We start from the raw sequence: 14,005 nt of genomic DNA, 5'->3' as shown, positions 1-14,005 counted from the left end.
CACTTTTAAAAACATTCCATTCAGTCCTTGTATTTACAGAGGTCGCTGGTGCTAGGCTAGTGCATGTCAATGGCCGTAGTTTAGTATAGTCTTACCCACTCCTCAAAACACTCAAAGGAAATCTGTTATTACACCAGACTGTCGATGTGAATGTCTGTGTCGATAGAGTAATTTTAGAAGTAAAGCCAACCTTGCGTTTGAAGGATTTATGTCTGAGCAGCAGCAGCAGCGAGTTGTACTTCCTGATAGAAAGCTTGGCAGCAGCGGATTGATATATGAGAAAATAGTCCCTCAACTTGCGACAATTCATGTGACGCTTTATTTCAGACATTATTCTATCAACACAGACATTCACATCGACAGTCTGGTGTAATAACGGATTTGTTTCTGGTGTTTTGAGGAGTGGGTAAGACTGTTTTTAGTGGCAGGCTAACTATGGCCATTGACATGCACTAGCCTAGCACCAGCGACCTCTGCAAATACAAGGACTGGATGGAATATTTCAAAAAGTGTCTTCACACGTCTCCAACACTCTGGCTCACTAGGAAATGAGGTCCTATGTCCAAAATCCTGGACTGTCCCTTTAAGACTTGTTTAAGAGCAGAAATCATCTCACCTATTGTAATTCCAACCAAGTCACTTTCCGGTCAGATTGTCTTAAAACAAAGCTCAGATTAAGTCTTGAGTGACATCAGCTGCAAAGGATCAATAGAGAATAGAGAAAGTTGTGATGTCAAGAGAACACAACTTATCGCTGCCTTAAAAATAACTCCAAGGACACAGTGCATTCTTCACCGAGGACCTCCCGTGCTGTAACTCTAGACCTGTGTTCGGGTGAAGACTCCAGTCCACCTTAAATCCCACAGACAAAAAGCTTTACAGACAGCGGATTACATTACCTCCTTAGTGCACAGAATAATTGTGAGAATTCTGCTTTTGTAACGGTCAGACCTTCACTTCGCGGTGGCGGTGAGACGAAGAATGAAAGGCGATACTCGGCCTCCCTGCTTAAGCTTACAGTAACTGGGGCTGTATTATACAAGTACAAGACTTTTGTTATAGCATTATCTACAGTCCATACAGTTACATCAGACATAAATTTGGTTTAAAGGAGATCTACCGTAGTTTTCGGACTATAAGGCTCATTGGATTATAAGGCACACTATCAATAATGTTGAATTCTCTCGTCTATTTTCATACATTAGGCACACCAAATTACAAGGCGCATTAAGTGAAACAAAACAGTCAGATAAGTCAAACTTTATTCAACTCATTCACAATAAATCTCAAAATTCTTCAGACGTAACACATAAAATACAAAACAATAAACTCACTTTTTCAGATCATTCCTCTTCCACAAATTCATCAAATTCTTAATCTTGTCATTATTCGAGTCAATCTCTTTGCTGTTACTTAGCTGTTCAGTGATGATTCTTTTGTAAAAGCTCGGACGGAGATTGACACCTTAGCGCAGGCATCCATGATCCATTGGCAGATCATGGTGTAAGTCGCCTGGCGTTGTCTCCGTGTCTTGGTGAATTACTCGAGGCTCCTGATTACGATCCATCAAACGGTTTGGCTTCGTGGCTTACCAAAGTCGTACTAAAACATTTTGACAGATTTTTGAGCGTCGTGTACCACGTAAAATCGGTTCGAGGTCAGTAAGTAAAACCAGAATTAATACATAAGATGCAGTGGATTATAAGGCGCACTTTAAATTTTGGAGCAAATTAAAGGGTTTTAAGTGCGCCTTATCGTCCGAAAAATACAGTAAGTAACTTTTTAGGTGAAGGGTACACCATTTCCTTGTCTCCACAGAGATGTTATTGCTTACGTGGGAATGTTACATAGTGTGGGATTAAACATATCCACATTGCATTAACTTAATTCCTAGTGTTTTTATTGCTCAAAAATACATTTACCTTGTGGGATGGACTCTACATAGATCTGACTTGTAACTTGGCCTGGTTGCGTCACCTGCTTATTACCATGGAGTGAGGTAAGTTTAATGCCATACTGTGGAATACTGTGGAAGATTCCAGAGCAATAACATTTCCATGGAGAAAAGCACGTGGTTTATAAGCAGAGGTGTAATTGCGTCTGAGATGACACCTATTCACAGTACATTTCTATGTAGTATAGAGTATGTAAAAAGAATAGTGATCAGAATTGTACCTCATTTAAACATGATTTTTGGAGAAATCTGTCTTGTTTTTCTGCAGGCAAAACATCCATGGAGATGCATTAGCCAAAGCAATAAACAACTAAACAAATGACTCCCTATAGTGTCTGAATACTTTTGAGTGATTGGTCTCCATTGGTTCACTTTCCCAGAGGGTGTGACGCCAACTGTGGGCTGTGCTCTGTCTGAGGCATCTTTAAACTTTAAATCTAATCATAGAGAACTGACTTGGCTGGAACTACAACAGGCGAGCTGATTTTTGCTCTTAAACAAGTGCTAGCCTTAGCCAACAGGTTTTAGTTAGTTTCTTTCATCATTTTTGTTGAAAATCAATTGTGTTTTTTCTTGAGTTTCTTTGACAGTGTTTGCTTTACCCTGTATTTGAGCAAATCTTGTCTTGCCTCAGTATATATAAGCAGCTCTCAGGTTTTTGACGTCATGGAAATCCTGGAAAAGACATGGAAATTGATAATGTCATTTTCCATTCCTGGAAAAGTCATGGCATTTTGTAAATTCAATTTACAAAAGTTTTGGAAAAGTCATGGAATTTTAGTCTCTCTTTCACTCAACTACAGCGTTCTGGTTAAGTTCCCATTAGGCTATTATGATTATTTCCGGACATGTGTGCCTTTTGTTTAAAAGAGACAACAATAAATGCACTGACAGTATTTTGAATGTTAAAAAAAGCTATAATACCAAACCATAAGGTGAGTGGAAAAGGTTAACATTTCAAAATTAGCCCTAAAAGTATGATCAGTTCTACACATGTAGGGTACTGTAAAGTCATGGAAAAGTTTTGAAATTTTGTCAGTGGAAAAGAGTGGGAACCCTTGAAGCTAGCATTCTATTGTCTGATAATCAGAAAGTGCACATTAGCATAATGGTTGTTGTTAAATTTACCGTCTGGCGAAACTCTGCAGTGGTCTTAAGGAGTTGTGAAAAGCGTTTACTTTCATCACTGAATAACAAGGATGGAATTACTTTGGGCAACTGCAAACTTTAAAATGAACAAGTTTTTCCAGTTTTTAAGACATAAGTAAAAATCAGGAACAGCAACTTTTAAATTGTTAAGCTATGTTCGTTTTTATACAATAATGTAGTAAATGAAGTCTCTTTCTTCTCTTATGCATTAGTTGTAACTACTAGCAGTACTATACAGCTCAACTTGTGAACTCGAGCTGTATGTTCTGTGGGTCCCCCCGGAGGTGCCCCTCTCAGAGAAGGACACAAGACGCAGTTTGACACACACTAAATCCTTGCTATTCAGGGAATGCTGGTGGGGATCAGGAAGTACAACAGCTACTATGTGAGGTATCTTGTTACACAATGCCAATTTACTGCTCCAACACTCACTCGCCCTCCTCTCTGGCCCACTCCACTCCTCCCTCTCACCTCTCCCTCTGTTCTCATCCTCTGCTTTTACACACCTTCATGCTCTTTATCCCTCGTTCTCTGCTGGAGGACTTCTGTGTAATGCACTGAAGCGCGGGGTGAGACTGTTGAACTCTATGTGTGGCCATGGAAACACTACCTCTGTTACCGGTTCACTTCAGTTACCATGGTGAGGAGTGTAGTGTGGTGGACTCCACAGCGGCAACTGTTTCAACACGATTTTGATTTATTTTATTACATAAAATGGCAACGTTTGTGCATCAGACTTTTAGATAAAATTGCATTTGAAACTGCAGAGTCATGGTATAATAATTGCTGTTTGACTACCGTATTTTTTGGACTATAAGTTGCACTTTTTTTCACGGTTTGGGTGATCCTGCAACTTAGGTTCAGACTGCAGCCTGAAGTGACCCAAATCTGATTTTTTGACCCCTATGTGACCTGTATCTGATCTTTTAATGACAATCTGAACGACACAGATAAAATTTTTTTCAAATGCGACCCAGGACACTTGGATATGTGGTCCTGAAACCGATACATATCCGATCTTTTGACATGCGACTTCAGTCTGAACAGCCAAAGCGCATTCATCCGACCTACACATTATCGACAAACCACAAACGTCACTATTCTGTGCTGAAGTAGGCGAAAATTGTCAATGAACTCCATGTCACTGAAGCGAAGCACATCACCACTCACCACTCTTGGCTACGTCTGCGCATCCACACGTTCCTTTCAACTGCCACTGCCCCACAAAACACCACGGCCAAAAACCTCGTCCTTCTCCTTCTCAATCTCCTCCTTAAAACAAGTAAGTTGTTCATGTTCTGGCTCCGGTACAAGAGAAACTTTAAAATCGCCAGGTGCTCTATGCTCGCGTCCATGTTTGGACAACTTCTGTAAACACAGAGCACGCTCACTGCAGTTGACGTCATCATGTCCTCCACTGCGCATGCGGGACACTTTCGGGCCGTTTAATGTTCACAGTGGAGATCACATACAAGTCACATTGGAAATGTGAACGACCTCGCAAAAACATCGGATTTCACATAAAAATACAAATTGAGCTTTAAGCCCTGCAGTCTGAACGTAGCTTTATACTCCATTGCGATTTATATATTAAAATTGTCACACTGACAGCCTCGTATTGTGTCCCAGTAACTTATACTCCTATTTCTCCTGTTCCACTGTCACTTTGCTCTAATGCACATGTCTCCTGCAGAAAGAGCCACCGTCCTGTTTGGTATCATGTCAGTCGAAGGCACCATTACTTCTGTACTGCAGAAAATTTTTAATTTAAGTGACTTCAGTGCCAACCAAAACTATCCTGTCGGGATTCAGAAAGCCTGGAATAATTCTAAGTGAAACTGATGCTGAGTCTGAGGAAAGCTAAGCAGAAAAGGTCGAGGTCACAGAGTTGCTCAGAAGTGACACCGATTTAGTGATTTGGAGTGAGATGGAGAGTTTGGTGAACTTGTTATGTTCTGTTGTTTATGCTCTAGTTATCTGGATGTTAACTGTTCATATGTGACGTTACCAACCTTTTGTTCTCTGTTCTATTATTATAACTAAAACTTGCCTTTCAAGATGAAATGTCACGTATGTCATAATGTCAAATGGCATGTATGTCTGTGGCATAATGTTCAAACACAACCAGTTTTGTCATTAAGTCCGAGTCTGAGTCATGGTCCTGTTTAGGTGACTAACTGAAAAACTGTTGACTAATGCTAGCTTGTGACTGTAATTATATGTTTAAGAGACTTGTTTACCAGCACAAATTAGCTCGCCCAGTGGAGTTACAGCTACGTCAGTTCTTTATGGTAAGATTGTGTGAAATTAAAGCTCAGTTAAAAGCCTAACAAAGCCTCAGACAGAGCAGTGCCTATTCACACCCTCAGGACTACAGGCTCAGAACTCTTAATGAGCAAGAACATATTGTTTATTTTAAACCATTGCATATTGATTGGTCCATATGCTTTATTGAACAGAACTGTATTTGTTTTAAACTGAAGTGTGGGGAGTGGGGAGGGACATTCAGCATTACCACAGCACATGCATATAGAAATGTATAGGTGGAAGGATCTTTTAAATTGAACAAAGGTCAGCAGTTTAACTCTCCCACATGCGTTTACTGCTTCGTGTCAGGTTACGGTACTTTATTGATCCCTTGGGAGGGACATTCATTCTCTGCATTTGACCCATCCTTCACCCAGTGCCGCTGGGGCAACCTGTCAGGAGCAGTGAGTTACTGCCGTACAGCGCCCAGGGACCCATCTTTATATCTTCAGTCTTGGTCAGGACGACTTTAGCTGGAGGATTTTACATACGGCGCATATTTTGGGTAAAACACCTGACCCACTTGTATCAGAGTATCTGAATGGTCTGTGTAGCGGTGGTTTAAATGAAGGGCCCAACGGCACAAATCAGCAGCCTTACCTCTGTCAGTGTACCAGGCAACTGGGGTTTAAATCAAGTTGTCAGGTTGAATTAATTATTTAAATAGTTTTTGTTTTGTTTTTTAACAATTTCACAAAAAGGTCTTGTTTCATTTATAGATAATTTTACTTGTCAAATCAAGATAAAATATTCATAACTCCAAAAATTCAGACTAACCCAGATATGCCTTTTTGTGGTCTAAATAATGTTATCAGAATGACTTTAGTGCACGTACCATTGCCCTGGGTAGGTGCGTTTCATGCCCAAAGCAGATGGGGTAAGTTTTATCCAGATGCGCGAGTCACATCGTCAGTTTTCTGGTATGAATGCTAATAATGTCACTCAACTTAAATGCCAGCAGCAATGAGGTCAAAGGAAATACCAGTGTCTCTAAAACTAACCTGTCTTCTAATTTGCACCATACCCTGCAGGAACATGGTCTGGTATTTAAAAACCTCGTGCAAGTCTCAAATCAGGAGTGCGGTGTGGAGGGAATATCTGCTGTAATCCCGCTGATGATAAAATGATCCAAATGTGCAGAGGGCCACACAGATGCAGCATGTTCTAATGATTTCACAGCACCGACTCCAGAGACGAGATGTCAGGCAAATTTGCATGATCAAACATGCACGCAACCCAAACTGTCAGAGCTGTGTCATGTGCTCTGTTCTGCACCGAAAACAAAACCAACGCACTCTTCATTCAATTCAGAAACAAGCCAAGGATGTTTCCGATTTTCAATACTTTCGTCCTATTATTTTTGCATTCGTTGGATAATATTTGAGCTTCGAGTGCTGTGGTTCGAATCCTGCACTTTCCAAGCCAAGGATGTTTCAGATTTTATGTACTACTATTATATTTTAGTTTTTGTCAGACAATTTTGAGTTTGTTCTTAAAGACAGCAGTAGCTCAGTTGCGTGTTTGTCCACTGATCTGAAGGCTGGTGGTTCAAATCCCACACTCTCAGGTTACGTTTACACTGAAACGAATCATTATATCACTGTATCGGAAATTATTTGTGTCCAGACACATCATTTCTGTGTCCCCAATCAAAGCCTTCCTTATCTACACAGTAACACGAAACCTGCCTGAAAGGCTAATCACGTGACAAGGCTGGCATCACGACGTCAGGTAGGTGGTAAAAACAAGGAAGTGGAGCATTGTGTCTGAAGTTGCAGCAGCCGATTTCAAGCCGAGGAAGATGGTAAGCGTGAAAACAGTCTACTGAACGTAACATTGGATTTTAAGACGAGCGTGGCAGCTCAGAGTGTGGGATGACCAATGGCACGATCTCAACGAATCAGGAAGGCGCAAGTCACAGTGAAGTGGTCCAGTAAGAACGGCAACTAGAGCTCCTACCTCAACATATCAACATTTTCAGACGCCGACACAGTGCCGAATTAGATCCGTACTCAGATGAATTTGTGGAAGCTGGCAGCCCCAGATCGTTCCGTCTCTGGAGCTGTTTTCCATCGGATTAGTGTGGACGAACACTGTATCTGCAACAAAAACGACTTGAATACGTACAAGTGTGGATGGGGCCTCAGAAAGAAGCCGTGGATGTTTCAGATTTTCAATATTTTTTTCCTGTTATTTTTGCCTTTGTCAGATAATTTAGAGTTCACAGCTTTAGCTACTGTTTTTAAAGGTGACAGTAGCTCAGCTGCTAGAGTATTTTTCCACTGGTCCAAAGGTTGGCATTTTTTATTTCAATTCAGAAACAGGCCAAAGATGTTTCAGATTTTCAATACTTTTTTCTGTCTGTCAGAATATTTTGAGTTTACATCTTCAGCTTCTACTCTTTGTAGAGGTGATAGTAGAGTGTTTGTCCATTGAGCTGAAGGTTGCAATCCCGCACTTCTCACTCAATTCAGAAACAAGTCAAGGATGTTTCAGATTTTCACTACTTTTATGTACTACTATATATACTACTATTATATTTTAGGTTTTGTCAGATCATTTTGAGTTTATTTTTAAGGCGATAGTAGCTCAGTTGGTTGAGTGTTTGTCCATTGATCCAAAGGTTGGCAGTTTGAATCCCACCCTCGACAGAAACATTATTAGTAGAGCAGTTCAATCCATTGACCCACAGGTTGGCGGTGCATGAATGTTGCTGTTGTGTCTTTGGCCAAGACACTTAACCCACGTCGCCCCCAGTGTCTGCTTACACTGGTGTATGAGTGTGTGTGAATGGGTGAGTCGTTCCTTGATGTAAAGTGCTTTGAGTGACTTGAAAGTGGTGCCATTCACCATTAAAGATTGAGACAGATTTTTACGGTTTTAAAAACATTAAAGACAGAACTAGTTCATGTTAAACGGTTCGCAGTGGTTCAAAGTTATTCCTCGCTTACCTTATGCATTCTGAGTATCTTAATTATTCACCACAATCAGGTTATAAGCTCTTTTCACAGCTCTCAGAGACCAGAGTGGACTTCAATGGCCAACCTAATCTCACTGGCTTATTGGCTTTCTCATCTTCAAAGCTCGTGAAGGATGGCTCAGTTGGGAGTTGAGTAATAATAAGCCCAATGGGAAAATATCATGTTTCTAAATTTAAATGATATATTGTCTGATTTTGATCGAATTGAACATATTTAAGAATTATTTTCCCCCACCAGTCCAAATATCAGTGGTTTGAACCCTACTTGGACCAGAAAATGCTGATTTGCGCAAGAATAACAAAACTACAAAAAGTTGGTTGTAGCCCTCAAAAAGCCTCATTATTTTACCAAACTTGAAATATTCTACCGCAGCTTGAAACATTATCATCCATTTTTATTTAGAAGAGTAGTGTAAAGGTGTCCAAGCTGGCACTACCTAGTGTCTCTGCTCAATTTAATTTTTCTCCAGTGACTAGGTGAGGAATCAGAATACACTAGACTGTTTGCAAGAACCCTGAAAGTTGTAGACCAATCAGTGAAGAGCTGTGAAGCCATGACGTCAAACTCAAGCGCCTGATTGGGTCCCTTTAGTGGTACAGCACAACAGTAAACAAAGCAGTCGAGATGGATGTAGATGAAGACAGACATTCTATGTTGGCAATGATTCCCAAGAACGAGGATTTAAAGCTGGGACAAAGAGAATGTTTTGGTGAATTTTATCAAGGGGAAAGACGTTATTGCCCTTCTTCCTACGGGATTTGGTGCATTACATACATCACGACCAAATATCAATGATTAGTTAAATAAAAAAGTACCTGCTTATCGTGGAGCGAATGAATCCTAATGCTGTGAGGTCAGACGGTTTCCACAAAGTGAAACCAGCTGATGAATCAGGCTAAAGTTAAAGGTCCTATATTACGCAAAATTTACTCTTGAGAGCGTTAAGCCATGTTATAACGTTGTTACCTCATCATAAACGAGTTGTGTTTTGTTTGATTCACACATTTCAAACACAGAGGTTTAAAAATGCAGTAGAGCACTTCCTGTGTTTTCTGTTTCTGAGGCAGTTAAACAGTTAAACATTTGTGAATGAATCAAAACTCCAGGTATGTTTGTGATGAGGATGAACAACATTATAACATAGATCAGAAAGTAGCGTAGTATGGGCCCTTTAATAATGAATGCTATTTGTTCTACATTTGAATACAGTATTTTATGTCATGAGTCATTTTTAGTTTTGTTTTTTCTCGTCTCTGTTTATGGCACTTACCTTGTATCATTTCACTGCTTGAAAATTATATCGCCCATCATCATAGCAGAGAGGAGTGTATGAATCGTTTTTCATTTCCATTCCTCTGCTGTGTTCTTCATTGTGACAGTCTAAAGGGTCCTGTCTCCTCCTCTTCCTCCTCCTTGTGCTTGTGTCGCCTTTTCTGTCCTCTGCACAGCTCTGAATTGGGAATTCTATTATTCTGTAGTATTATAAAACAAAAACAACTGGACTTACTTACCAGATCGCTTGTTCCGGGCTTCTGGTTAATAGCGAAACTTCTAAAAACTGAGTCCATCTATTTTTATTTTAACTCGCTTATAATATCTTATTCCTGGGAGTCTCAAAATTTGCATCAGTTAATTAGTCTGTAGTGAGATGTAGCCTGGAATCCAGAATACGCACTTCTCCATTACTTTATAAAGATGTGAGTCTGGTCATTGCTGAATTTCCCTGAGTTCATATGGGCGTGATTGACAGATGCATTACCCAATCAGGGACACACGTAACAAAAGTAATATGTCTGCTGTATATATCACAGGAACGTTGAGCGAAGTGTTAAACTTAAAGGGACAGTTCAGAATTTTAGACATAGGACCTAATTTCCTAGTGAGCCAGAGTGTTGGAGACTTGTGGAGACAGTTTTTAAAATATTCCATCCAGTCCTTGTATTTGCAGAGGTCGCTGGTGCTAGGCTAGTGCATGTCAATGGCCATAGTTAGCCTGCCACTAAAAACAGTCTTACCCACTTCACAAACCACCCGAAACAAAACAATTATTACGCCAGACTGTTGATGTGAATGTCCGTGTTGATAGAATAATGTTAGAAATAAAATTAACCTTGCATCGCATGAATCGTCGCATGTTGAGGGACTATTTTCTCATATATCAGTACGCCACTGCCCAGCTTTCTATCAGGAAGTACAACTCACTGCTCCTTATAAATCCTTCAAATGCAAGGTTAGTTTTACTTCTAAAATTATTCTATCAACACAGACATTTACATTGACAGTCTGGCGTTATAATTCTTTTACTAACTATGGCCATTGATGTGCACTAACCTAGCACCAGCGACCTCTGCAAATACAAGGAATGGATGGAATATTAAAAAAAAAAAAAAATGTCTCCACACGTCTCCAACTCTCTGGCTCACTAGGAAATGAGGTCCTATGTCCAAAATTCCAGACTGTCCCTTTAAACGTAACATTTCTAGGAGGATCTGTCGCCTGTTTGTCTCCATGGAAATGTTATTGCTTTGTCTTAGAACGTAGTATAAATTAAACCTATCTATCACGGGAGAGACAAGCAGGCTACAGCACTACGCTCATTTCAGTTCAGATCTGTGAACAGTTGCCCGTATTCACAGAAGGAGCTATGGTGTTTTTGAGCAACAGGAAGGGAAAGCAATCACATCTCCATGGAGACAAGCCGGTTGCGCAAACTCCAAGAAAAAGATGGAGTTGAGAGAATTTAGATTTAGTTTAAAACGATGGTTGCCCAAAGAGGAGCTCCTTCGTTTCAAATGCGTCACTGGAATAAACAAATCCGATTGCACAGTCTGAACGTCTCGTCGTGTGACCAGAGTGACATCCCTCCGTATAAAAAATCCAGAGAGATATCACTCCGGACCTGTCAGGCAAAGTGATCCGTGCTGAAAGCTTTAATAAGGTTAGACATAGTGAGTAGTGAGTGGGCGGAGGCTGGGTACAGTCTGTGTGTCCATTCCCTGACGGCCGTTAAGAGCACTGAAGTAGGTTTGATGTGCACATTACATGGCTCGTAAATCCATAATGTGGAGGCTTTGCAAATAGAGAATTATCTTTGTTTTATCTTTTCATCTCCACACCCTCTACTGGAAACAGGCGGGGATAGAGTAAAGCGTCATCAGCCGACGAATAAGCAACATGGCCACTGTTAAAGGGCTCATATTACTCTATTTTTTAATCGATGTTATAATGTTTCCTCATCAAAAACATATCTGTAGTTTTGCTTTGTTTCATTCACTCATATTAAAACACAAATCCTGCATATTTAGGCTGAGTTCTTCTCTCAGAAGTGCTTCCCGGTGTTTTTAAACTCCGTACACCTTCACTAAAATCTTTTGGGATAATTTACAGTCCTGGAACTCTTAGTTTCTGCTGAAGAAGGTAAAAAAAAAAACTAACACTACATGACATCACAAGTTGGAACAGAGCATTTTGAGCTTTGCAGATGTAGACAGACTAATAATAAATTTACTCAAACGTGTGTGAATGAAACAAAACACAACTCCAGGTCTGTTTTCTATGGTATAACGTTCATAAAAGTCAATTTCGCATAATGGACTGTCAGAAAATTACAACATAAAACGCTAAACTGTGTAACTCTACATTTTCTGGAGGGTTTTCTACCTGCTTGATGTCAAGAATATGTTATTGCTTTGTCAGGAACGTCCCAGGGTATTGCTTTATCTCCATGGAATAAACACCAGGCCAAATTATAGATTACATCAATGAAGAGGCTACTTCTTGCACTCACAGTTGGAATCCGTTTTCAAGGCATTTCTGAGCATCTACAATTTTGACATAAGTTTGATGCCATACTGTGGAACATTTCGACTAAGCATTAACATCTCCATGGAGACAAGTTGGTGGCCGACCCGCAAGCAGAAAGGTTACGTAGTGCACCTTACCACGTGCAACTATGAATTGAAAACGCAACTTGAGGTGTAAGTCAACTTATACTTCGGTAAAAAACTAGATTATTGTCAATACTGAAAATATCAATATAATAATCATAATTTCTCAACAGAATCTCAAGTAAGACACCAAAATACACCAAGCTGCACAAACATCTGCAATGAAGATAATTGGTATGGACATAAAACAAATGTACTTCTTTATATGCAAGCTGTATAAGCTATTAAGAAAACAACAGCCCGTAGTGTTGTGCATGTATTCAGATATTCACAGGATGACACCAGTTGAACCTCAGCTGCAGTGATGGAGCTCGCCTCAAGGCAAAATCATTATTGCCTATTTTTTTGTAATAGAGGAGTCAGGATGGTTTTTACAATTAAACATGTTTAAAGGATATTTTATTCTGAGAAGCAACAAATCTGCATGAATGTGAAAATAAAGAAGAGGTACCTGATTTTCAATTAGTAAAGGGAAGACTGCGTTTAAATCTATGTATTGCTAGTATTCACATGATATTCTGTGTATGTTTGTTTATGAACTGATTTATTAGGATTCCCATACATTATTTACAGTTTGATGTAGACAAAGAGCATCTTGTGCCATTTTTACAATATAATCTTGATGGGAGGTACTCATTTTCATCCTAGCTTCTTAGCGTCAGATGCTTTTCCCCATGGAGATGTTATATTGCTTGTCTCGAATGTTTTTACACCCGCATGTTCATAGAGACTTAACCAAACCAAGTTCCAAGTCAGATTTGTGGAGAAGTGACCCCTCATGGTCAGAAGGTCTGTTTTTAGGTATTTTTGAGCAATAAAACCACCTGTAATTAAACAAATGTAAGGTAGAGATGTTTAATGTCATATTGTGGAACATTCCTAGCCTGATTCATCAGCTGGTTTCACTTTGTGGAAACTGTCTGACCTTGCAGCATTAGGATTTGTTCGCTCGATGGTAGGCAGGTACTTTTTTATTTAACCAGTTGCTGCTATTTGGTCATGACGTATATAATGCGCCAAAGCCCATAGGAAGAAGGGCATTAACGTCTTTCCCCTTGATAAAAGTCACCAAACATTCTCTTTGTTCCGGCTTTAAATCCTCGATCTCAGGAATCGTTGCCAACACAGAATGTATGACTTCGTCTACATCCATCTCGACCTCTTTGTTTACTGTTGTGCTGTACCACAAAAGGGACCAACACAGGCGCTTGAGTTTGACGTCATGGCTTCACGACTCTTCACTGATTAGCTGGTGTGCGGTCTACAACTGCTGGGGTTGAGTGTATTCCAATTTCTGACCTAGTTGCTAGAGAGAAATGAAATTCAGCGGAGGCACTAGGTACGGCCTGGCTAGAACATTTCAGGTGCAACAATAGAAACAAGCAGGTGATGGACCCCCACCCAAAAACTCACATAGTGCAACCATTAAGGATTTAATTTTGTTTTTTCATATAAAATAATCACTGACATAATACTGTATATATTTCTACAAATACAGCATTTTCTATGTACATCAGTGGTCTCCAACCTTTTTCCTCTGGTGAGCTACCTTGCCAAGATGGAAATGCCAGAGAACAGTATCAAGAAACTGAGTAAATATAAGAAATATAAGAGCCATAGATGGGGTACAGTAGCCAGGCTCTGCTCAATTAATTTCTCTCCAGCGA

At 40.0% G+C, this 14,005-nt stretch overlaps 1 protein-coding gene across 5 annotated transcripts in view; it reads left to right on the top strand.

Moving 5' to 3' along the window:
* The window catches only part of aopep (aminopeptidase O (putative)), a 287,164-nt gene that overhangs the window by 117,585 nt on the left and 155,574 nt on the right, over positions 1–14,005 (top strand). The gene's annotated exons all lie outside the window — the stretch shown is intronic.

Source organism: Boleophthalmus pectinirostris, unplaced genomic scaffold (assembly GCF_026225935.1).
Source record: "Boleophthalmus pectinirostris isolate CB_2022bp ecotype Guang Dong unplaced genomic scaffold, ASM2622593v1 HiC_scaffold_4, whole genome shotgun sequence".
Classification (NCBI taxonomy): Eukaryota; Metazoa; Chordata; class Actinopteri; order Gobiiformes; family Gobiidae; genus Boleophthalmus; species Boleophthalmus pectinirostris.
The sequence above is the reverse complement of the archived record's forward strand: the minus strand, read 5'-3'. Positions and strand labels throughout refer to the sequence as shown.